Source organism: Macrobrachium rosenbergii, chromosome 54 (assembly GCF_040412425.1).
Source record: "Macrobrachium rosenbergii isolate ZJJX-2024 chromosome 54, ASM4041242v1, whole genome shotgun sequence".
NCBI lineage: Eukaryota > Metazoa > Arthropoda > Malacostraca > Decapoda > Palaemonidae > Macrobrachium > Macrobrachium rosenbergii.
This window is the reverse complement of record NC_089794.1, coordinates 9,743,483-9,764,662: the sequence shown is the minus strand read 5'-3', so window position 1 is coordinate 9,764,662 and position 21,180 is coordinate 9,743,483. Positions and strand designations below refer to the sequence as shown.

Here is a 21,180-nt window from a genome sequence, read left to right as displayed (position 1 = left end):
ACATGAATTACATACATTTTTTAAATTACGAAGATAAAATCTTACTCAACACAGAGAAAGTCTGAAGTAAATATAGTTTCCTCTGCTTTGTAACAGACTGTCAATTTTTTAATCAAAATGATCCTCCATTTATCGTGACAATTATTAATTTTCTTTAGTAACTGCGCAACACTTCTCACAGTAGTATTGTTATGTAACAAATTACAGACATCGATATTAGCGACATAAACTGGCAAGTTTTTATACAATTGATTCTTTAAGAGCAAAGCAGTTTTAGTGAAATAAAAATAGGGAACTGTATACTAAAGCTTGTACCGAACTAGTTTTTTCAGTAAGTTATTAATGTTGGTAATTTTTTTTTTTTTTTTTTTACAGATAAGACTTTGCTGCTAAGCCTATGGTCGTTCCGCTCTAAGTCGTTTTAATAAATCCATAAAGACAATTCGATACAACTCACTGTCTTTCATTAGGTCGGTCGAGTCTTAAATTACTATCTTACTATAAACCTTTGAATTCAGTTCCATTAGCAGAAAACTGAGAAATGTCCCTCCCTCAACAAAGTGAACTTGTTACGTGGTCTATTATGGCAACTGTAGTATTTTGAGATAATCAAAGATAAATTGTCTGAATTAGACAACAGTTTTATAGAAACCGTTTGATTAAGTATGACCATATGTAATGTTTTTTGTTGCAAATATAATCGCAAAATAAATAAGTCTTTGTCTTTGCAAATTTACTATTTGGTTATCAGTTCTTTAGGTTAAAATTTTGTCAGTTTGTTAAAATCACGAAATTAATAAGTTGAGTAGAAACTATATGTTTCATTTTAAGTTAAAATTGTAGAAAATACAAGATATTTGAATAGATATTTGAATCACCTAAACTTCATTCCGTCCGTATTAAAATAAAACTGCACATAAGCTTAGGTTAATTTCCATCAACATAACGCAAATGTAGGCATTTTTATTTTAAAGTCCTAAGCTTTTGAAGAAATCAACTTTTAGTGTTTGACTTGCCAAAACTGAAACCACTTGAGTTGTATCAATCGACTTCATGGATGTATCGAAACGACTTCAGTTTGAACGGAAGTGTTTTCGAAAATCTTAATTCGAAGTGAACTGCTATTCAACCTTCACGATAGGACAGGCGTCTGCTATTACAATCGGTAAGATTTTTTTTTTTTTTTATCTGGTTTCATACCCTCATAAAAATCTCATTAACTCAGAAAACTCAAGGGTCGATACGAATGCAAAAGTATCTGCGTTACTAAGTAGAAATCCTTCCATCATTTTTGCTGTACACACTTTAATTATGAAGGTTTTATGTATCGTTCATGTATGCAAGTATGAACCTTGATGTAGGCATAGGATAAAGTTTTTACAGCACTTAAGTCTACTTGACTTGTTGGTGGCTGTGTCATGGCAAAATATGCAAACGTAACTGGGGTGACGAACTGCATTCTTAGGTTTCTTTTATATTTATAGTTAACAAAGATGCTTATTAATTCGGTAAGACAATCGACTTGAACACTGGTTTCTACTTTAACATTTGCACAGAACAATTTTCTTTTAAATCCCATTCATGCTCTGATTCTAGTTCGATCTCGAATGTGACGTTTATCGTGCTTAGTACATTAAATTTTACGTAACCATTCATCCTATGCATTTGATTAGTTCACAAACCCTATTTGAAGGTGAAGTTGGAAAAGTGCTCTTACATCATGTGCACAAAATAGAAACCGCCAACTGTTCTCTGCAGGTAATTAAGTGTTGTTTCTCGTTAGGGTGTCCTTTCTGACATTCTTAACAATGACAACCTGGTTTATCATAGGAAAGTCCTGGTTATTAATAGTATGAAAATTGTTATTGTTTTTTTAGAGACCGTTCGGATAGGGTGTAATGATTAAATATTTTTCAATTAAACCATTTTGAACACAAAAAGAGAGAATCAGGGATGCTACTTTGGCTTGCCATGTATGAGTCACCTATTCCGAGGTGCTAGTACTAAACACTGTATGGTAAATGTAAATTAGACGGCCGCAAAAAGACATCGTTTATTAACATAATTTGTCGACCACACAGTATAGAAATGGGTGTAAATAATACTTTGATCACCGAGGGGCTAGTACTAAACACGGCGTCCCAAGGAGCTTCCGCCATGTTCAGTACTAGCACCTCGGAGTAGGTGACGCGTAGATAACAAGTCAAAGTAGCACCGAGTCAGAAATATGTAGTAAACGAAGTATTTGTCGGAAAGTCATAACCTATTTTTGAAGGGCGTCTTTAGGTACGTAAGTCATCTCCCAGATATGCTGTGCATTTTCATACAGGCACTCTACTCTGATTGGGCTGTTTTCACTTAAAATATGTGATTTCTTCTCAAAAAAGGATAAAGGTGATTCAAGGAGAGCGGTGGTGTCATTTGAAAGTATATTAACTTATCTCTCAACTCAGCTTGATGTATTGGGAAGACTTTGCTCAACAGTTTTATAAATAAATTGGAAAGCACAAGGATTCCTGTGCTTTTTAGAGGATAATGGCTTGAGGTGACGTGACGTTATCGGGACTTGATTATTATTATTTTATTTTTATTTACTTTTTGGGGATGCCCAGCCAGGAGAACGAAACAGCAAGAGTACCTGAAGGCTCCTATACTTCAGGTGGCCAAGACCTTTTGTCCCATGGATCCACAGCTGGAAAAGTAAGACCTTATTATAACTAGAACTTATTTAAGTGGTAATAATGTCAGGTCTTTTAAAACCTGCCTTTGATTTTATGTATAAATTATAAAGTTACCTTAAGCAGAGTGTAATGTCAACACTAATTAAAATCGTAAGCTGTTTTGCATATATTTTCATACTTGACGCAGTCAGTTTTGGGCACAATATTAGGAACACCATTGTTTTTGCAAACTAGATTTATTGTACGTAGCTGGTGGGTTCAACAATCTGATTTTCGATGATATAGAATATTTAATTGTTTACCTTTACGTTCTCAGAAAGACTTGTGATACCGTCTTGGCCTGGTTACTATGTACTTTTAGCGGAGTGTTGAAGATCCATGTATCGATATAAAATCAAAGGAAATGATGTGTATAATAAGACAGGTAATCACTAATGCTCTAATGGTTTGCCGCGTAGTTAGGAATGCCACTATAAGCGTGGAACGTCCCTATTAAGTTTTTGCAATGATTAGAGAGAGAAAAGTTACTGATCTCTCGTGTAAGTAACTTCATTTCTGTTATGGACAGAGTGGCGTTAGTTTTTACAACTTAAAGTGAAATACATTCAAATAGAACTGGATTGAGTACATTACCTTAAGCATAGTGCTATGAATCATGTAGCTCATGTAGACAGAAAGTGCCACTAATAGCCAAAGGAACTGCCGACTTTTTTGATAAATGCCTAAGGTATTCTCAGGCATTACAATCTCCTGTATGGCCCTGTGTTCGTACCTTACCCGGCCAGTCTTATTCTAGATTTAGATAAAAAATTAAGAAAAATGTCATTGTTAATACTGTTAGTTTTCCTCTCTGTACCAGTCGCCCGGCTAAGGAAATTCCTTATGGGAATATCAATTATTGGTTAATATCTGGCAAGTAACGTAAGTATTGTATTTTAATATGAAATAGTGCATTGCATTTTAATTAATTTCGTTGAATAGTACTGAAATAAACGTTGCTTATTCCTAACAGGCTGTGCATAATAAAATTGTATTTCAAAAAGTATATTATCGAGAAAATGACATTCCCTGCCATTTTATTAGAATTTGTCGATGTTCGATATATTCAGATTCTGATCTACTGCGTAAATTCAAGATCGTAATTAAAAAGTTATTTTTGTTCTCAGTGGACATGACTGAAGGGAATTTAAATACGTCTGATGTTTTGTTACGAAGAAAGTTAAATTTAGAACCAGTGGTAAGGTGACTGTTAACAGCAAAATAGTTCTTTGCTACAGTACCAGTGATTTTCATTGCCCTGAAGCAAAACGATCTAGGGAATTGTGTAATACAAGGTCTTTGTAATTGTATAATACCAGTTTTTTGTAAATGAAGGCTTGGTCATTTGTGATTATTTGTATAGAACTTGTTTTTCCAATAAGTAATTAATGAAGATTAATTTTGTTTGTTAGCAGGCAAGGCATCGCTTCTAGGCCTACGGTCGTTTTGCTTCGTCGTTATGATGCACCCATAAAGATAATTCTATACAATTCACGGTCTTACGATTGTTTGGTCGCGTCTTAAGTTACTGCCTCAGTATAACGGACGAAAAACCGTTAACGCTCCAATTATAGAATTTTAAAACCTGTAATCTCAATCCCTTTAACAGAAAATTAAGAAATGTCCCTCAACAAAGTGAAGCTATTACGCGGTCTATTAAGGCAATTGTATTATTTTGAGATAATCAAAGGTAAACTGGTACATTGACAAGAAACTCTGAATCAGTTGATTATGGCCTTGCAAGTTGAGAATCTGGTTATCAGCTATATGAGTTAAGATTTCGTTAGTGTATTAGAATCACTAAATCAACAAGCTGAGTAAAAAACAATTACTTCTACCTAGTTAAAGTTGTGGAATGTACAATACATTTAATTACTTAAGCTTCATCCCATCCGTAATGCAATAAAATTGTACATAAGCTCAGGTTAATTTTCATCAGCATAACGGAAGTGCAATAATTTTGATTTAAAGTCATAAACTTTAAAAGAAATAAAATTTTAGTATTAGAATTGCTTAACTGAAACTACTTGAGTTGTATGAAATAGACTTCATGAATGTATTGAAAAGACTTCAGTTTGGATGATAGAGACTTCATAGCGAAAATGATTAAGTCGAGGTCAACTACTATTCAACATTCACTATAAGATAGGAGTCTGCTATTTGAATCGGCAATTTTTTTTTTTTTTATCTTGTTTAATAACCCCGTAAGAAGCTCGTTAATCCACTGAAAATTAAGGGTCGATACGAATGCAAAAATCCTTACATAATTATCGAATAGAAATGCATACATAATTTTTGCTATAAACACTGACAGTATAAAGATTTTATGTACCATTCTTAAATACAAATACGAACCTGGAAGTAGTTATAGGTTAAAGTTTTATAGTAATTAAGTCTACTGAAGTTTTTACCATGCATATCATAGTCAAATACACGAACGTGACTAAGGTCAGGAACTGAATTCTTGGTTATTTTTCGAACGTATAATGTAGTCTGAAAGAATACGGCCAAATTGATTCTGTAAGACAGTCGCCTATAACATTTCCCCAGCTCAACAATCTTTTAAATTCCATTCATGCGCTGAATGTAGTTTGATCTTGAATGTAAGGTTTGTCGGGGTGAATATGTTTGTTTCATATAGACATTCATCTTATGCGTCTGGTTTATTCATGATGTCGATCTGTTAAATTTGAAAAATACTTGTGTAATGTGCACAATATATAAACATCATCTAGTCTCTGGAGGTAATTTAGTTTGCCGGAGATTTATGAATGATTTAATAGTATGAAATTCTTTTTAAGGTTTTTGGGAAATTATTCGGTAGGGTATAACCCTTCAAATCTTCTTCATTCTAAGAATAGGAATATAATAGGAGACAATGAGGACTATGTAGTAAAGATAAAACGTTTTCAGCAAGTCATATCCTCTTACAGGATATGACTTACATAGGTCATTTTCAAGCTATTTTGTACAATATCAATGGCAGACTTTAGTTGAGCTGTACACTTCTAGAATATGTGACTTCTCTTAAAAAAAAAAAAAAAAAAAAAAAAAAGCGAAATTTATGATTTAAAGGAGAGTGATGGTGTCATTTGAAAGTATATTAACTTTTCTCTCAGCTCGACTTGATATATTTTGAAAACTTTGCTCAACAGTTGTAGAAGCAAATTGGAAAGCTCAAAGATACTGAAGATGTATTTTGAAAACTTTGCTCAGCAGTTGTAGATGCAAATTGGAAAGCTCAAGGATTTCTGTATCTTTTGAGCTGACGTGGACATTAAAAGGATCTGATTAATTGTTTTCCTTGTAGGATGACTAGCCAGGGGAACGACAGCCAGTACGAGTACTTGAAGGTGTCCTATACTTGAAGTGGGCCAAGACCATTTTATCCTCTTAATCCACAGCTGTAAAGGTAAGGCCTTAATTTAATTCTAACTCTGTACCGACCTGAATGTTTGACCTTTTAAAACTACCATTGAAGTACTTTATAAAGTTGTATCAGGAGCAGTGTGTAATGTCTTTGTCTCTTTCAATACTGATTAAGAATCATAAACTGTTTTGTGCAAACAGTCATACTTTATGGAGTCAGTATTGGGAAAAATATTAGGAATACTTTTGATTACATATACAGTAATCAGTATTGAAGGACTACACACTATTTCAGCCAGAGACCTGAATAGGAAATGAAACCTCTTGAAAGTACATACTTTTGACGGGAAGGTTGCGTGCTTGAAAATGAAGATGAGTCTCCTTACTAGTTAAAAGCTTTGTTGTGTAAATAAAAAAAAAGGCATTATTAGAAAAAAACAAGTAAAAAATGCGCCAAAGTTTCTTCGGCGCAATCGAGTTTTCTGTACAGCGTATAATCAAGTCCACCGAAAATAGATCTATCTTTCGGTGGTCCCGATATAATGCTGTATGAGGCGCGGCCCATGAATCTTTAACCGCGGCCAGGTGGTGGCCTGCCCTATAGCGTTGCCATACACACCATCATGGCTAACTTTCACCTTAAATAAAATAAAAAATCTACTGAGGCTAGAGGGCTGCAATTTGATATGTTTGATGATTGGAGGGTGGATGATTAGCATACCAACTTGCAGCCCTCTAGCCTCTGTAGTTTTTAAGATCTGACGGCGGGCAGACAGACAAAGCCGGCACAATAGTTTTCTTGTGCAGAAAACTAATAATGGTAATAATTCTAAAGGGCATTTCAAGGTGTAAGGCTTTAAACTGCCGTTGCTAGGACATAAGACAGCTGTTCCAGTTCAAGCAATAGGAAATCCCAGACATTAGATTATGTAATTGTAAGTCCTTATTGCGGGCTTTGAACATCAGAGAGGACCTACTTAAATCCAAATTGCATTACTGAGATTTATGCAATTACTCGTATTTTCTACTTCATATTCCCTTTAATTTTCATGATATAATCATCTTTAGTTGTGACTGCTATACCTGGTGATCTTGATTCATTTCAACAGCAGATTTAGAACGGACAATTAGACATGATTCCTTCCTAAATCTGAGAGAAGAATCTCATGCATAGTATTAAGAGAAAGATTTCAGTATTTCCGTATGGCAATCTTTAGGAATTCTGGAAAATTTCATTACAGACACTTGAATCTGTCTTAAATTACCAGGTGCACAGTAAAAATGCTATAGTCCTTAGTTTTGATGTAATAATCACTGTACATCTCAAGAAATATAAATCTTAAATATCTTTCACAGCATGGATGCGAGTTAATCAATTTCATGAGCTTGATGTTTAGAAGCAAGTTTAGTAGCCTTAGATAGAGTATTCTAAATTAGGTCTTTATATTTGATTTTGGCTCTTGACTCTTGGTTTTGGCACTTGAATAAAGTGACTTGGTTTTTTTAAAGATTTTGAACTATCTTTGATACAGGATAGTAAATATTTTGAACTATCTTTGATACAGAATAGTACCCATGTGCAAAACTGACATGCAGGAGTGCCCACGGTTCAGTGTGAATGGATGGATGACAGCAAGTTTATAATAGAAATAATAAAAATATTGATGAACAGAGAAGGCAGATTTCTAAACATCGACCAAGGCAGCATTTCCTTAAAACGGGACAATAAGCTTGAACGTCAAATTTCTTTTCTTTTTTAACTTTTTAGGTGTGGCTTGATTGTTAAGATTAATCTTTACGTATTCAGTCTCATGAATTTAAGGTATTCGTTTGATTCAGGTCATTCGGCGTAGTGTTTGCAAGGCTGGCGACTAAAAATTTGTTTTGGTACAACAAGATATTTTAGGATGATGAATATCAAACCTTTCGTTTTAAAGGGCCGTTCTGTTAGAGATTATAGAATAAACTTGCAAATGAAAGTTTCTTGAAACTGTTGAAGAGGTTTGACACCATCTTGTGTTGCTCAGACTGAAACTTACCATTTATTATTTTTTTTTTTATTGGGAGGCTTTCATGTAATTGTAGCCTGCACTGGTATAAGACCCCTAGACATGTGAAGAGGGTTGAGCATGATTTGGAACGTTCTTATTTGGCTGAAACGAATTGGGTTTCTTTGAGAAACACAGAACTGAAGACTTTCTTGAGCTCTGTACAAGAAGGACGTTATCTTAGGAGACGACTACAAATTTTCTAGTTACCAATTTGTACATTGTGCAAGGATGTGGTGCTTATGTTGCTGATGATAGAGACGAAGTAGAAAAAATTGCCCCATCATCATAGATGTTTAGAAAAGCCATACTTGGGTAGAGAGGGATTATAATCTTACTTCCTTTGAGTATTAAGATTTCAATTTATGATAGTGTCTATTAGCACAAAACCGAGTCAAGTTCATCTTTGCTCCTTGTAATTTTCAAGTAGACCAGAAGGAGTCTTGACCATATGCGGCAGTTCAGAGTGATGCCAGATATATACTTTATGACTTACGTCTACTACAGGCTTAATATTTCAAGGTATATGTTTTTCGCATTCATTTCTTCTCAGTTTAATTTTTAGCAATCTGTACTTTTTTTTTATATTAAAACACATCGGTATAATAATACCCATTAAGCATTACTAGGCGACTTATTGGTTTAATGTCAGCTAACGTATGGCTCAGCTTGTCTCGGGGGGCACAGTTGTTGTTAAGATTTCTTATAGCTTCAATATTAGCTACCAGTCAGTTAAGTAGAGTTTAGCTTCAATATCAGCTACCAGTCAGTTAAGTAGAGTTTATTATAGATGGTTCATTTCCATTTAAATGTGTCTTATCAGCTAAAGAGCAGCTCAGTTTTTCCCGATTTATATTAACAATTTGCTTAACAATAGCTTTGTGGTAGCTTAGTATACATCTAGATATACAATTTTTGGGGGGTAAGGTTCATTTCAAGAAAAAAAAATGTCCAGTTTCTTACAAGTCTGAAATTGGCGGTCTTTCAAGTAGCTCAATATTATTTTCAAGGTGCATACGTTTTTTCAATGCAGATTAAGTATCACTTTATCAGCTATCAAGAATTCAGTATGTTTCAGGATATATAGTTCTGTATTTTTACTTGAGTCTCGTATCAGTTCGGAATACATAGGTAATTTTGTTTTCTTAATTCAGCATTACCTATTTGGCATGCCTCAAGGATAACTTCGTTCAACCGTGACTGGTTTTATGCTGCACTGATTCATCTTAACCCAATAGCTATTGCTTCTAAGGCCTGACCCCTATTGAGTCATTATCCTAAAATGGCAATTGCATTGTTAGGGTTGTACGTGAGTTTGAGAAGTTTTGTAATATGCACAGTATTTGGTAAATCATTAACAGTGTGTGTGACTGCAAGCCTTTTGGAAAAAAATATTTTGAACCAGCTGATTCTGACCAGACTAAGACCTATGCTAATTATTTATCAGGTGGGCCAAGTATAGCATTGGACATATCATTCCTATGGTTCAAGTCTCTGATGCCAAAAAAAAAAAAAAATTAAGACTGGCTACTCATCGAGATGCTGAATTGTCTTAGGCAAACAAGTAGTGAATGATTGGCCTACTCTGTCTCAAGTTGATAACCTATTCTAATTAGTCTAGGAAGAGACTTTTATCTAAATGATGGCTTAGTGTATAATGGACAGAAATGATGGCTTAGTGTAATAATGGGCGTGAAGTACCTTTAGTCTTGGGAAATATGTATATATATTTGTTGATCATTACAGTAAAATGTCTGATGTCACGTTTATTTTTACAAATTTTGTCAAGTTAATTTTGCAGTGCTTAGATTATCATCAAGGGCCACAATACAGTGCAGAAGTGCATCTACTGCAAATGGCCAGCGCCACCTGCAGAGCAATGGTTTTACCGAGACAATGATGGGCCTGGTAAAAAGTGTACCTGGTTTAGTCTTAAGGGGGAAATATGTATGAATATATTTGACCCTAAAGATTTGATCATCTTTTACATAAGAACATTAAAATGTCTTGCTTTAAGTGAAACACAAAGAAAAAACATAGGAGGAGGATTGGATAAAAGATTGGTTTAAAAACGGTTATTTCAAATTTTGCATATCAGCACCTGCAGACTATGAAAATTTTGCATGGATCATTTAACATTTCTAGATCTCCTTCAGATTATCAAGAAAGAAAATACCATTAGGGATTCCATTAGAATGTACAGTGAAATGATGCACCAATATGTGCCAAAACCGTAAGAGATAAGTTTAAATCTATTTTCAAATAAGCCAAACGTTGATAACACTGTTTTCTTGTGATTTGACCACAATAAAATTGATTTTATTTGAGCAACAATGATTGATTTTATTATGACTGGTATATCTTTTAAAATCAAGTGCCAATGCAATTAGGCAAAACAGCCTAATGGTGGCCGATTGAGGTGACACAACTGAAATAAAACTGCATTGTACAGTGCACTATCTTACAAACAAATAATAATGGTAATTTACGGGTGACAGCGAGCTATTAGAAATGGTTGACAATATTCCTGGCATTCCTGGTCGTGAGAAATCCAAGTTCGTCGAAATTAGCGATGGCAGATATAGGTAAACTGGTATTAATTTTCTCACTACCAAGCTTATGCTTTTGGCTCTATTTCTTTCATCTTTTTACCAATTTAGCGTAAAAAAAGACAACTGATTTTCCAAAGTGCCGGCAAGAGCTAAAAATCTGAGGATGATGCTCGGATCTACCTGCCATGACGACTTGAAATGACTGAGCAAAATTAGTGGCAGTGAGTAAAACGTAGACTGACGAGTAAGCATGCGCAATCGGGGCGCATTCCATCAGTCAGCCACAAACGACGGTTATATACAACCACCTTGTTTGCGCATATGATCGTTGGGGCCCTTTACAGTGCACCGTGAGAAACAACGGTAAACTGATAGCAGCTTTGATTTTTAAGGAACTGGCTTGCTTATTACTTATTAAAAAAAAAGACAACTGACAACAAGAGTTCTTCATTAGTGGCAGTGTAAAACCAAAGGGTTTACAGAAATATAAAAAAGACAAGGGTAATATCTGTTTTAAAAAAGATTATTATTATTATTATTATTATTATTATTATTATTATTATTATTATTATTATTATTATTATTATTATAAGCGCAGACATGTGTTTCCTAAGGCAGAGATATATAAATAGCGACTATTTGAAGTCGAAAATATAAGCTCAGTTTGACTGACAGAACCATTGTGCAAGTTCCCAGGCGAGTTGCCAACACGTGCTTTAAAAGTCAACATAACCTGCTTTCAATTGCATTTTAAATTATTTGTATGGAATTTCCTAAGAATACATTGAATTATACAATTAATTTGTGTTTTCGTCGTTTCACGCTCTTTCGCTTGCGCTCATACACTCAAACATATACGCTTTTAGTGAAAGTAAAAGTACGAACTGGCAACGCTCCCAAATGTCATTGCTGAAGGGTAAAGGTGACGGTTGCCTCAGACTCCATTGGAACGATTTGCCGGTAAATTATCAAAAATATCAAAGTTTTAATCGCAATTATTACCGTTTTAATTGAAGATATATTATTAGTCATTTGTCGTAGGTCCAACTGGGCAAAGCCTATTTGGTTAAAGAAAGGCGTAATGTAGGTTAATATCAAGCCAAAAAAGAGGAATCCTGCTGTTAATCAGCCAAAGCTGTTTTGTTTACCATTACTGAAACTTTGAAGTATCTGCCAGTTTCATTTTCTAGGATCTTTAAAAAGACATTTTGTGAGGTTTTGATAGTTTTTGTGAATAGGTTTAGTAGTAGGCCTAAAAGCCTGCTTGGTTAAATTGTTGACTGCCTAACCTTTTAGTGAATAGGCTAGGTCTCATATCAGTAAATACATGCAAGGAGGACATAAATGTTGTAAATATTTAATTGCAGTTAAGAAAAAGGTAAAAATGAAGATGGGTAAAATCATAAACATGAACAAAAGACAAACAAAAGGCATTCAATATTCTGGTAGTCGACCAGGGGGAACCAGGCCGCTGTAAATAGTCTTCAGTTTAACCCGAAAAATTGAAGTTCTTGTGGACTAAAGAAGTCACCCCAAAATTGTCAAGTACTTGTAGCCTAGGTTAGATGAGCGACCCCAGACCTATGTAGGTCTCTTGCCTTTACCAGATAAATGACTGTTTAGACAAAACTTGGTAGGCTAACCTGAGGAATAATGCACCCCAATAATTCTCTTATGTGATATGTCATGTCTGAAGCAAGTTCAGAGAGAAACTGAGTAGCCCAATACTGGCACAAACCAAGCTGCAGTAGTATCTTCAGTTTTACCAGGAACTATTGTACCCTACCCAAAATTAGTAACAGATTTAGATAAAACTAGATACTTGGTTGCTGCCATTCAAGCCTCAGTATTTCTTGTTTACAAATATCTTTTGCTTCAGTCTCAAACTGTTGTAAATATAATTAGTTACAAACTTATTTAAGCTATGATGCCTTATTGTTCTGCTTTAAACATTGCACTTAGCATGTTTCATTATATTAATTATAAATTAAGCTGTGGAATTGAGTCTGTTTATAGATTCGCAACCGTACTATTTACCAGGTAAATATTAGGTACTGTAAACTTAAGAATTTTGTGGTTTGGGTATTTTCAGTGTTAGCCTTCTGATTTAGCAACAGATTTTATTTGTATTGAGCAGTGGCACTGTTATACTGACCATGAGATTAGATCTAGTATCTAATATTACTGCTAGGGTGTACACTAAGGCTGTATGACTTGTACATGAACCACACTACTGGCAGATGTGGTTAGGTGTTCTAAAGTTATTGTATTCATGTAAAAATCGAGATAATTTTGCATTTGGCTAATTATAAAAATAGTTATAAAATTACCTTGGTGTCTTGTTCAATAAGGTCTTCTGTGACTACTGTTTCTGTTAACTTTATAATGTTATTATTTCAAGGTTTGTGCGTATGCAGTTGATTTAAAAGTTGATCATGAAAGTTGCATTGGTAAAACTCTTAGTTTTATTTTGATGGAAGTTAACAGTGGAAAAAGGGAGTAAAGTATTTTCAAGTTGTCTTGTGTAAAGTAACCATGACCTGATTTGGAGCAGATGGGGTTTTTCCAGTTGTGGCAACTGTGGTTGTGGGATTTGAGTGTCTTTGCTTGATTTAAGGTGCTAAAATGAGAGCTAGGTTTGAGTTTTGCATATTGTCAGCAAGAACTATGGTGTCAGAATTTAAAGAGTGTAATGAAATACTTCACAAATGGTACCAATAATAGAAAAATATGAGTGTATCACTATCCTTTTGCTCTGTTGAAGTCTGTGGGAGCCATTATATAAGGCAGAAGATCTTTATCAATATTATGATTTTAAAAGTATTTTTGAATCGCTGAAGCACTGCAGGTAAAAGTTAGTTTGTTTTAAAGATGACCAAGACCATTAAGGTTTTACATTCCAAGAGGTGGGAACTGGAGGAAGGTATGTTCTGACATTGTCCTCGGGCTGTATCATCAAGGACCATCTTGTGAGCTTTGGATAGTTATTGCTTCAAGGTGATGGCTGGTCTTTGGTGAGGTGACTGTGTGGTGTTGGCGATCTGTGATTTCTGATTTGGATAAAGAGTTAAGGGTAATTTTGTAGCCATGAGTACAGACTTTTCTGCTGTACGGATTGGTGTAGTCTGATGCATGATTTGTGACCTCAAAGTGTTTGTCTGCCAGTGGGAGTTCAGATAATTTTCCAGTGAAGGGTACGATGAGAAGGGTAACAGATATTTTTTTTAGTTTGTCATTATCAGTGTTGTATATGGAGCACCTTAGCTTAATGGAGTTCTGTATCTATTTAGATGTATTTTTTTATTATTTTTAGATGTGATTCATCGTTTAATAAATCTCTCCAGTTGAATGCTAAGTGTAAAAATATAGTACAGGTTATTTTAGGATATGAGCTATGTAGAATTATTGTTAGCTGTAAGATACTGTACCTTGAAAATATTAAAGTGCAGGCTATAACATATGGTCTTTGTTGCTTAACACACTTAATTACTTACCAAAAAAGCCAGGCCCCCAAAGTATCTATTGAAGTTGAAGTGCTACTTGTTTATGTTTGCTGCTCTAGGGAGTTTTGTCAACCTGACCACTCCATCTCAATGTAGTTACTTGTTTCAGTAAATAGGGACCTGCCAGGTACTGAATTCAAAACATCATTGAAGGTGGCAAGCAGCAGCAGTCATTTGTTTTGTTTTGTTCAGCTGCTTGCTTTACAGTTTGGAAGAGCTGCACTTTCAACTCAAGGAGTGTTTTGGAAGCCCTAAAGAAGTTTAATCCTACCCATCCTTTAATTCAAAAGGATCAGGAATGGCTTTTTTATCTTTCTGTTCGCCACAAATCAGTTAAGTTTTGTGGGATTCCTGGGGACACTGGTATAGAAGGGAACGAAATGGCTGATAGTAACGCAAAGAATGCTGCAAGATGTGATTTCTTAACTAGTAAGGTGCCACATTTGGATATGAGTCCAGTTATTAGAAGATACATTCGTAAGAAATGGCAGCAGAGGTGAACTTCCTCCATTTTATCCACTAATAGGAAGTACGGAGATATTAGACAAAGTATTGATTTTTGAAGTTCGGGTTTTAATCATAACAAAAGATTCGAGATCATCCCAACATGGCTTAGGACTGACCATACCCGCTTCACCCATAGTTACATTTTAGAGGGAGTCAGTGCCCTAGTTTGTGCTCACTGTGGTGGTCAGCTTTCCGTTGAACACATGCTGGTTCATTGTCCTAGATTTACCTTTGGGCAAAGTACTTATTAGCGGGGAAGACTGTTTTAGAAATTTTAAATGATGATGTTGAGGTAGATAACCTCATGGTTTATCTGAGAGAATCTGATCTTTATAATGAGATGTAATTTCGTATATTTATTAAAGATTTGTCATATTTATTTTATATATCAAGTATATATTTTAAAGTTTTATATATATTTATTCTTTATGGGTTTTATTTAATATCATTCTTCATTTTTTACGTTCATATTTTAACACTGAATTTTAATAGTACAGTATGTTATCATTCACCCTTTCATTATCAATCACGTCATTAATTTATATATTTCATCTTCATTGCTGCGCTAAATAATCCTGATGGGTTCCGGCTCTTGGTCTTCAAGACCTGAATTTCATAATCAGTCAATCACATTGTTTAGGGTTTGTACCTGCTAGATGGGGCAGAAATGAAGTTCTGGATGGGATGACAAATGACTTACTTTGCTGGGTAAATATTGTGGATGAAAGACTAGGGGTAGAATTATACAAGGGGTTTGTTGTTGTTATTGTTTTTGGTACCTGTAAATGTTTAATGGCCACTAGCAAGTTGCGCTGTTATTTTTCTAATTATACCTTCTGTAAAATCCTGTTTCAACAAAATAGAAAAAAACGCAAAATTTTATATGATCCATTTGTTACTCATGGGTGCTCTGTATGATTTTTTTCCTCTCCTTTATCCTGTTCCACAGAGATGGAAAAGTAGCTCTGGGTCTTCAAACTTTTGTTGCCCACATGAGCCCAGCTGACAGTCAAATTCTAGTCTGTCATGTACTTGGAACTTCTGTAAATGCAGATGAAAATGAGTTTGCATGTAAATGGCCTAGGTCATCAAGGTTCTGCTCGTAAGAGCTAGAAGTCGGAGGAGGGACAGGTCATATTTTGTCCTCAGGTTATATCGTCAGGGGCCAGCTAGTGACATTTTGGATAATTAATGCTTTAAGGCGATGAATGTCTTTGGTTAACATGACTTGGTTGTAGCTGATCTGTGACTTCAGAATAGGATAAATAGTTAATGGTGACTTTTTTGGTAGAAGTGCAGGCAGTTCTACTGTTTGCATTATTGCATTGTAGTTTGACGCATGATTTGTGACCTCAGACAGTCGATTTGTTGGTTGGGTTTCAGATAAATTTCCAGTGAAATGTTTGATGAGAAGTTAGTTTTTATTGTTCAATATAATCGTTGTTGTAGCTGGAACCGGTGTATTTATAGGTATGCTACTTCAAAGAAATGTCAGCCTGACCATTCCATCTCAACACTTTTGGCTCCTGCCATGTTGTTTGGGGTTTATACCTGCCAAATGGGTTACGAGTGAAGTTCTGGATGGGATGACTAAGAGCTGACTCCCCTGAGGAAGTACTGGTGTGGAATCACATTGTTATACCTTTCGGTGCCTGTTAATGTTTAATATCTTAGAGGAGATTTGCCAGGAATAACGAGGGTAGTTTTTGTGTATTTCATATGTTTTTGCAAATTATGTAAAATTCCATTTCAGAAAAATATTTTATAAAAATACCCGTTAGTTACTCAAAGGTGCCCTGTATGAATTTTGATCTGTCCTTTATTCTGTAGGCAATGCTGATGGTGAAGGTATGTCAGAGATCAGATTGTGGAGAAGGTGTCCTGTTGACTGAAGATCAAATAGGACAGGCTGAGAAGATGGTGTCATGATATCAAGAGGAATTGAATATTAGCTGTTAAAGACTTCCCCTTACTGTAAAGAACGAGGCCATTGTTTTCTTCACGTAGAAGGTTAGTATTATGCAAAGGTTTCCTGTTGTCATACTACCATGGAATTATCTTCTTAGCTGTGCTATTGATACTGATGTGCCTGAGTTTTAAGAGGCTTTTACTCCACCATTCACTTGCATAGTTTTTGTCTGCATATGTAAATTTATTTGTTGATATACCCATAATTGATATTCACTGGTCATTTTCTGGTCTGTTTTCTCTTGAATCACATCTGTTCTGTGGAAGCATGCTTTGCGCGCTAGTTGTCTTTCAGGCCTGTTCCATACAAATGATTGCTTATTTTGGTCAAGTGTCATCGTCATCATTGCCTCCAACAATGTGCAGTAGAAAGGATCCTTGAAATTCCACTGCTTTGTACCTTTCTTGTGCTTTCACATCTACAAATCTCCACTTGTCTCCAGCCTCCTGCCTAATAGTAATTCAAACAGGGCTGGGCTCCCAAGCTTCTAGTGCCCAGAGGAGCCCAGCTGACACTGCTTCATATTATTCTCCTCGGGTTGTTTGTCGAACATGTCCAAGCCATTGCCAGCTTCCCCTCATCATTAACTTATCTACGCATGGAACTTTTGTAATTCCACTTTTGTTGTTATTTGTCACTCTCCTGATATCTTATCAATAATACTTATAATGTGGATGCATTACTTAGCAAAACGTTACACTTTTAGTGGGAAAATGTTTCGATTTGACCAGTTTTCTCAGTTGTGCCCACTCCAGTCATATAGTGCAATTCATGGCTTGTAGCTCTTAATGTTAGTTTGTTTGTTAGGCATCTGGTTAGTTTAGGCCTTTGAAGCAGTTCCTGTCTTGGATCTAGTCATTTCATTTGTAAGGTGCATTTACTTGCAAGTTTCACTACATGACTGAAGTGGGTTGAGGTATAACTTTATTGGTAATTTCTTCTACTAACACTTTCTGTTTTTTATTCTGTCAATAAGCTTGTATTGTTTTTTCATATGTCTGTCAATTTATCCATATTTTCATTCACTTCTTATTTTCCTCCATCTATTTTATTTTGTCTTGCATCTTGACATTCTGTAAGCAAGTTCAAAGCTTTTCAAGCTTTTCCCATAAAAACGTCTAAGTAGCTCTTGGTGTCGAAACTCTTCTGTTGCTCACATAAGCCCAGTTGACAATCATATACCATTTTTCCTCCGTTAATCTGGAGGACATTTTGAAGCCGTATCAATCTCCCCTTCATCAGTATGTTTTCTATATATTGAACTCCTGTAACATCTCTTATTTTATCATTTCTCACCCTATATCCTGCTACCTGGTCAGTAGTTATAATTCAGATTTATTACTTTAAGAGGCATAACTCAGATTTGGATAGTTAGAAGGTGCAAAGTATATTAGGCATTTTTTAAGTCAAGCATTTTTGGTAGTTTTTATGTGGGGTTAGTCAATATGTCTTTAGGGTTATTGACATAAAGGTTTCGCTATATGACAGTGTAGGATGAAAGTGTAGGATGATGGGATAGAGCTTTCCTGGCAGTCTTTTACTAATACCTGCTGTTTATTCAATCAGTATTATGTTCATCTGGTCATATTTTTCTTAGGCAGATGGGTTGTTGGTTACAGGGGAAAAGACCTTTTCAATGGAAAGCATCTTTAGCACTTATTTTTGGGATAATATTTGTTCCCAGCCAAATTTTATTAAGGTTGGTAGGATTTCAGTTGAATGTGATAAAATATTTTGTGGGTTTCATTTATTGGCTGTAAAACTGTAGTTAAAGTAAATAATGTGTTTGTTCAAAATTGTACAAGAAGTTCCGAAAGTGAATTACTGTATGGAACAGAACTTCCAAGATGTTGAGTATCATTAGTCATTTAACAGACATAAGTGCTTTTTTCCCTTGAATGTGAACTAATATTGGTTGTTCTCTTATGGTCTATATCTTAGGTATCAGGGGTAGGCCTATAAGGATTGAGGTTGTCCAAACAATGCGGTTAATTAATAGACACAGTTGTTGCTCTTTGTTGGTTCTGAATGTGCTTTATCTCATTAGCTGTGGATAGTATTTATCTATGGTCATGAAAAGCATTGCAAGGAAAATCAATATGCTAAAGGATATCTTAGGTCACATTTTGTTTATAAGAACCACCTTTCTTGGTACTGGCAATTTGTTAAAACAATAAGTGTCCAGATATACGATTTTTATACTAATTTTATTGAATTTTGATGGATTTTTTGAAGTTACAATTTATCTTTAGTCTTATTGCTAATTTAAGGTTCATACTAGGCATGTAAACTAATATGCACGAGACTTTGTGAAGAATATTGTGCGCTTACGCAGTTATTCTTTCATCTTGAGGGAGGGTTTCCATATGACAAAAAAAAAAAAAAAAAAAAAAATTAGGCAGCTGAGAATCATATTTCTCCACAGGGATCATGCTTTATATCAGTCATCCTGTATGCAGTCAGTTTATATATAAAAGAGGGAGGTTGTTGGCCAAGGGTACCACAATGGAAAACCCCATTTGATCCCGAGAACCATCGTAGTTTACCATATAATTATATATGCCAACTACGAAATTATATATTTTAAAGGAAATTCGGCTTCCATTACAAAATTAAAAATAGCACTCCTTTTATTATATGCTACCTAGATTCTGTTGCTTTCCACATCAATGTTGTCAGGAGAGAAATTTTATATAGAAGTGTTCAGGGTGCTGAATTCTTACAGCCCATGGACCTTACCTAAACTGTGCGGCATATTTGTAATTGAAAGTAGAACAGTCAATGAGGCAAGGGGTTAAATATTGGCCTGCACCTGTTTCAAATATAACACACTCATTGCTATTCCCTTTTAGGGAATAAAATTAAATACTGTACCACCTAATCCTACATTCAAATTAAATTGAATCGAGATTGGGAAAATAAAGTTTGGAGATTGAGGTTTCCTGCATATTAGGGGAAATAATTCTTTGTGTAAACTATTCTTCATTCTATTGTATTGTTTAGCTAACTACCGCTCTTTTGGAATTATTCACATAATGCAAAATAGGTTCGTATGTATGAATGAACATCTTTTAAGCCTGTACATCTAAGACGTTTGAAATGTCTCAAAAATTTATACATTGTAAATGCTTCACCATAGGTGGGTCTTATTCACTGAATATGAAAAAGTTCTATTCAGACTGTGAGTTATTAAAGCAAAGATTATTGGTAATTGCTTTATTTTATCATGTGAAAACATGTCCAGATTTCGACAATGAATTTATATTGTGTCTCTCATTGCAGGAAGATTGGTCTCGTGCTTTAAGAAAGTCTACATTTGTGACCTGGAAGTCTACATCTGTGACCTGTAAGTGGCCAGTTCAAGACCAATGGATACCAGAAGCTCAACCTACCAGTGGCTCCTCCTGAACCCTTCTGCAGCAGCAGCCAGATTCCAGTTCGCTGTATTTGAAGAGTTACTTCTATCAATAACCTCTTCATTACTATATTGAAACTAGTATGGTGGGTTTTTAAGGAGCTGACTGTAAATCTAATTGCTGAAGGAAGTTTCACAATGATATGATTTGTCCAGAAAAATATATATATTCAGACATAACTTTCACTAGCCACTTCTAGCTTTGATAAAGCTAGTAGTGGCTAGAGAAAGCTTGGTGTCTGAATCTATAGTTTTCTTGACAATTAATATTGTAGTGGAACTTTCTTTAGCAAATTTTATTTATAATCAGCTCCTTAAACATCAACCATATTAGTTTCAATATAGTACTACTGAAGAGGTTAATGATGGATGAACTCTTCAAGCACAACAAATTGGGATCTTTTTGTCAGAATGGTTGAGTGGAGAACAGTACATTTTCTGCATCATGTCAACGTGGAACTCATCTCTATAATCAGAGCATGACACTGTAATCTGCCTGTTAGAAGGGATGACATTTTGCAGATATGTTAAAGGTGAAAAATTACTATTGACATCTTTCATAAAAATCACTATTTTTGGTGGAATAAAAAGCATCAAATTCCCGGACGCTCTTTTATTTAAATTCCAAAAAATTAAATTACAAAGCAAGATGTGGTTATTCACAAATGAACAATTTTGTTTAAATGAAAATTTTTTTTCTTCTCCTTGGAGCCAGCATTGCACGGCTCGAGTAGGGAGTTAGTGTTCTCAGCAGGAGACACCCAGCCAGGCTCAGTCTGTTTCTGAGACTAACTCAGAGTTAGTCGTATTCTAAGCTGACACCTGATTGATGAGATGTGTAAAAGTCCTTACTTCCCTTTGTGCTTGAACATTATGTATTCTCGTTTTCTCTGACACTGTTAAAGAACGGAGTCAAGCAGAGAAAACGGAGTTATGACTGGGAGCCCATGGGTTATGAGTAAGGTCACCACTGAGGTAGGACTTGGTTTAGTTCACCCTTATGCCTTTGTACCAATGAAATGTAAGCTAGACTTAGTTTTATGAAACATGACGCGAAGCCACGTAGAGTCTTGCTGCTGGAATTTCTTACCACACTG

The 21,180-nt window shown here is 35.1% G+C and overlaps 1 long non-coding RNA gene across 2 annotated transcripts; it reads left to right on the top strand.

The window, feature by feature from the left end:
- The first annotated feature begins 1,095 nt into the window (after positions 1 to 1,095).
- LOC136834501 (uncharacterized) lies at positions 1,096 to 20,488 on the top strand. 2 transcript variants are annotated; one of them, XR_010851829.1, is made up of 5 exons: positions 1,096 to 1,165; positions 2,613 to 2,700; positions 6,031 to 6,132; positions 16,530 to 16,709; positions 19,951 to 20,488. It is a non-coding gene; the product is annotated as an uncharacterized lncRNA (long non-coding RNA). The 2 variants fall into 2 exon arrangements; XR_010851830.1 differs by lacking the exon at positions 2,613 to 2,700.
- Positions 20,489 to 21,180: the final 692 nt, after the last annotated feature.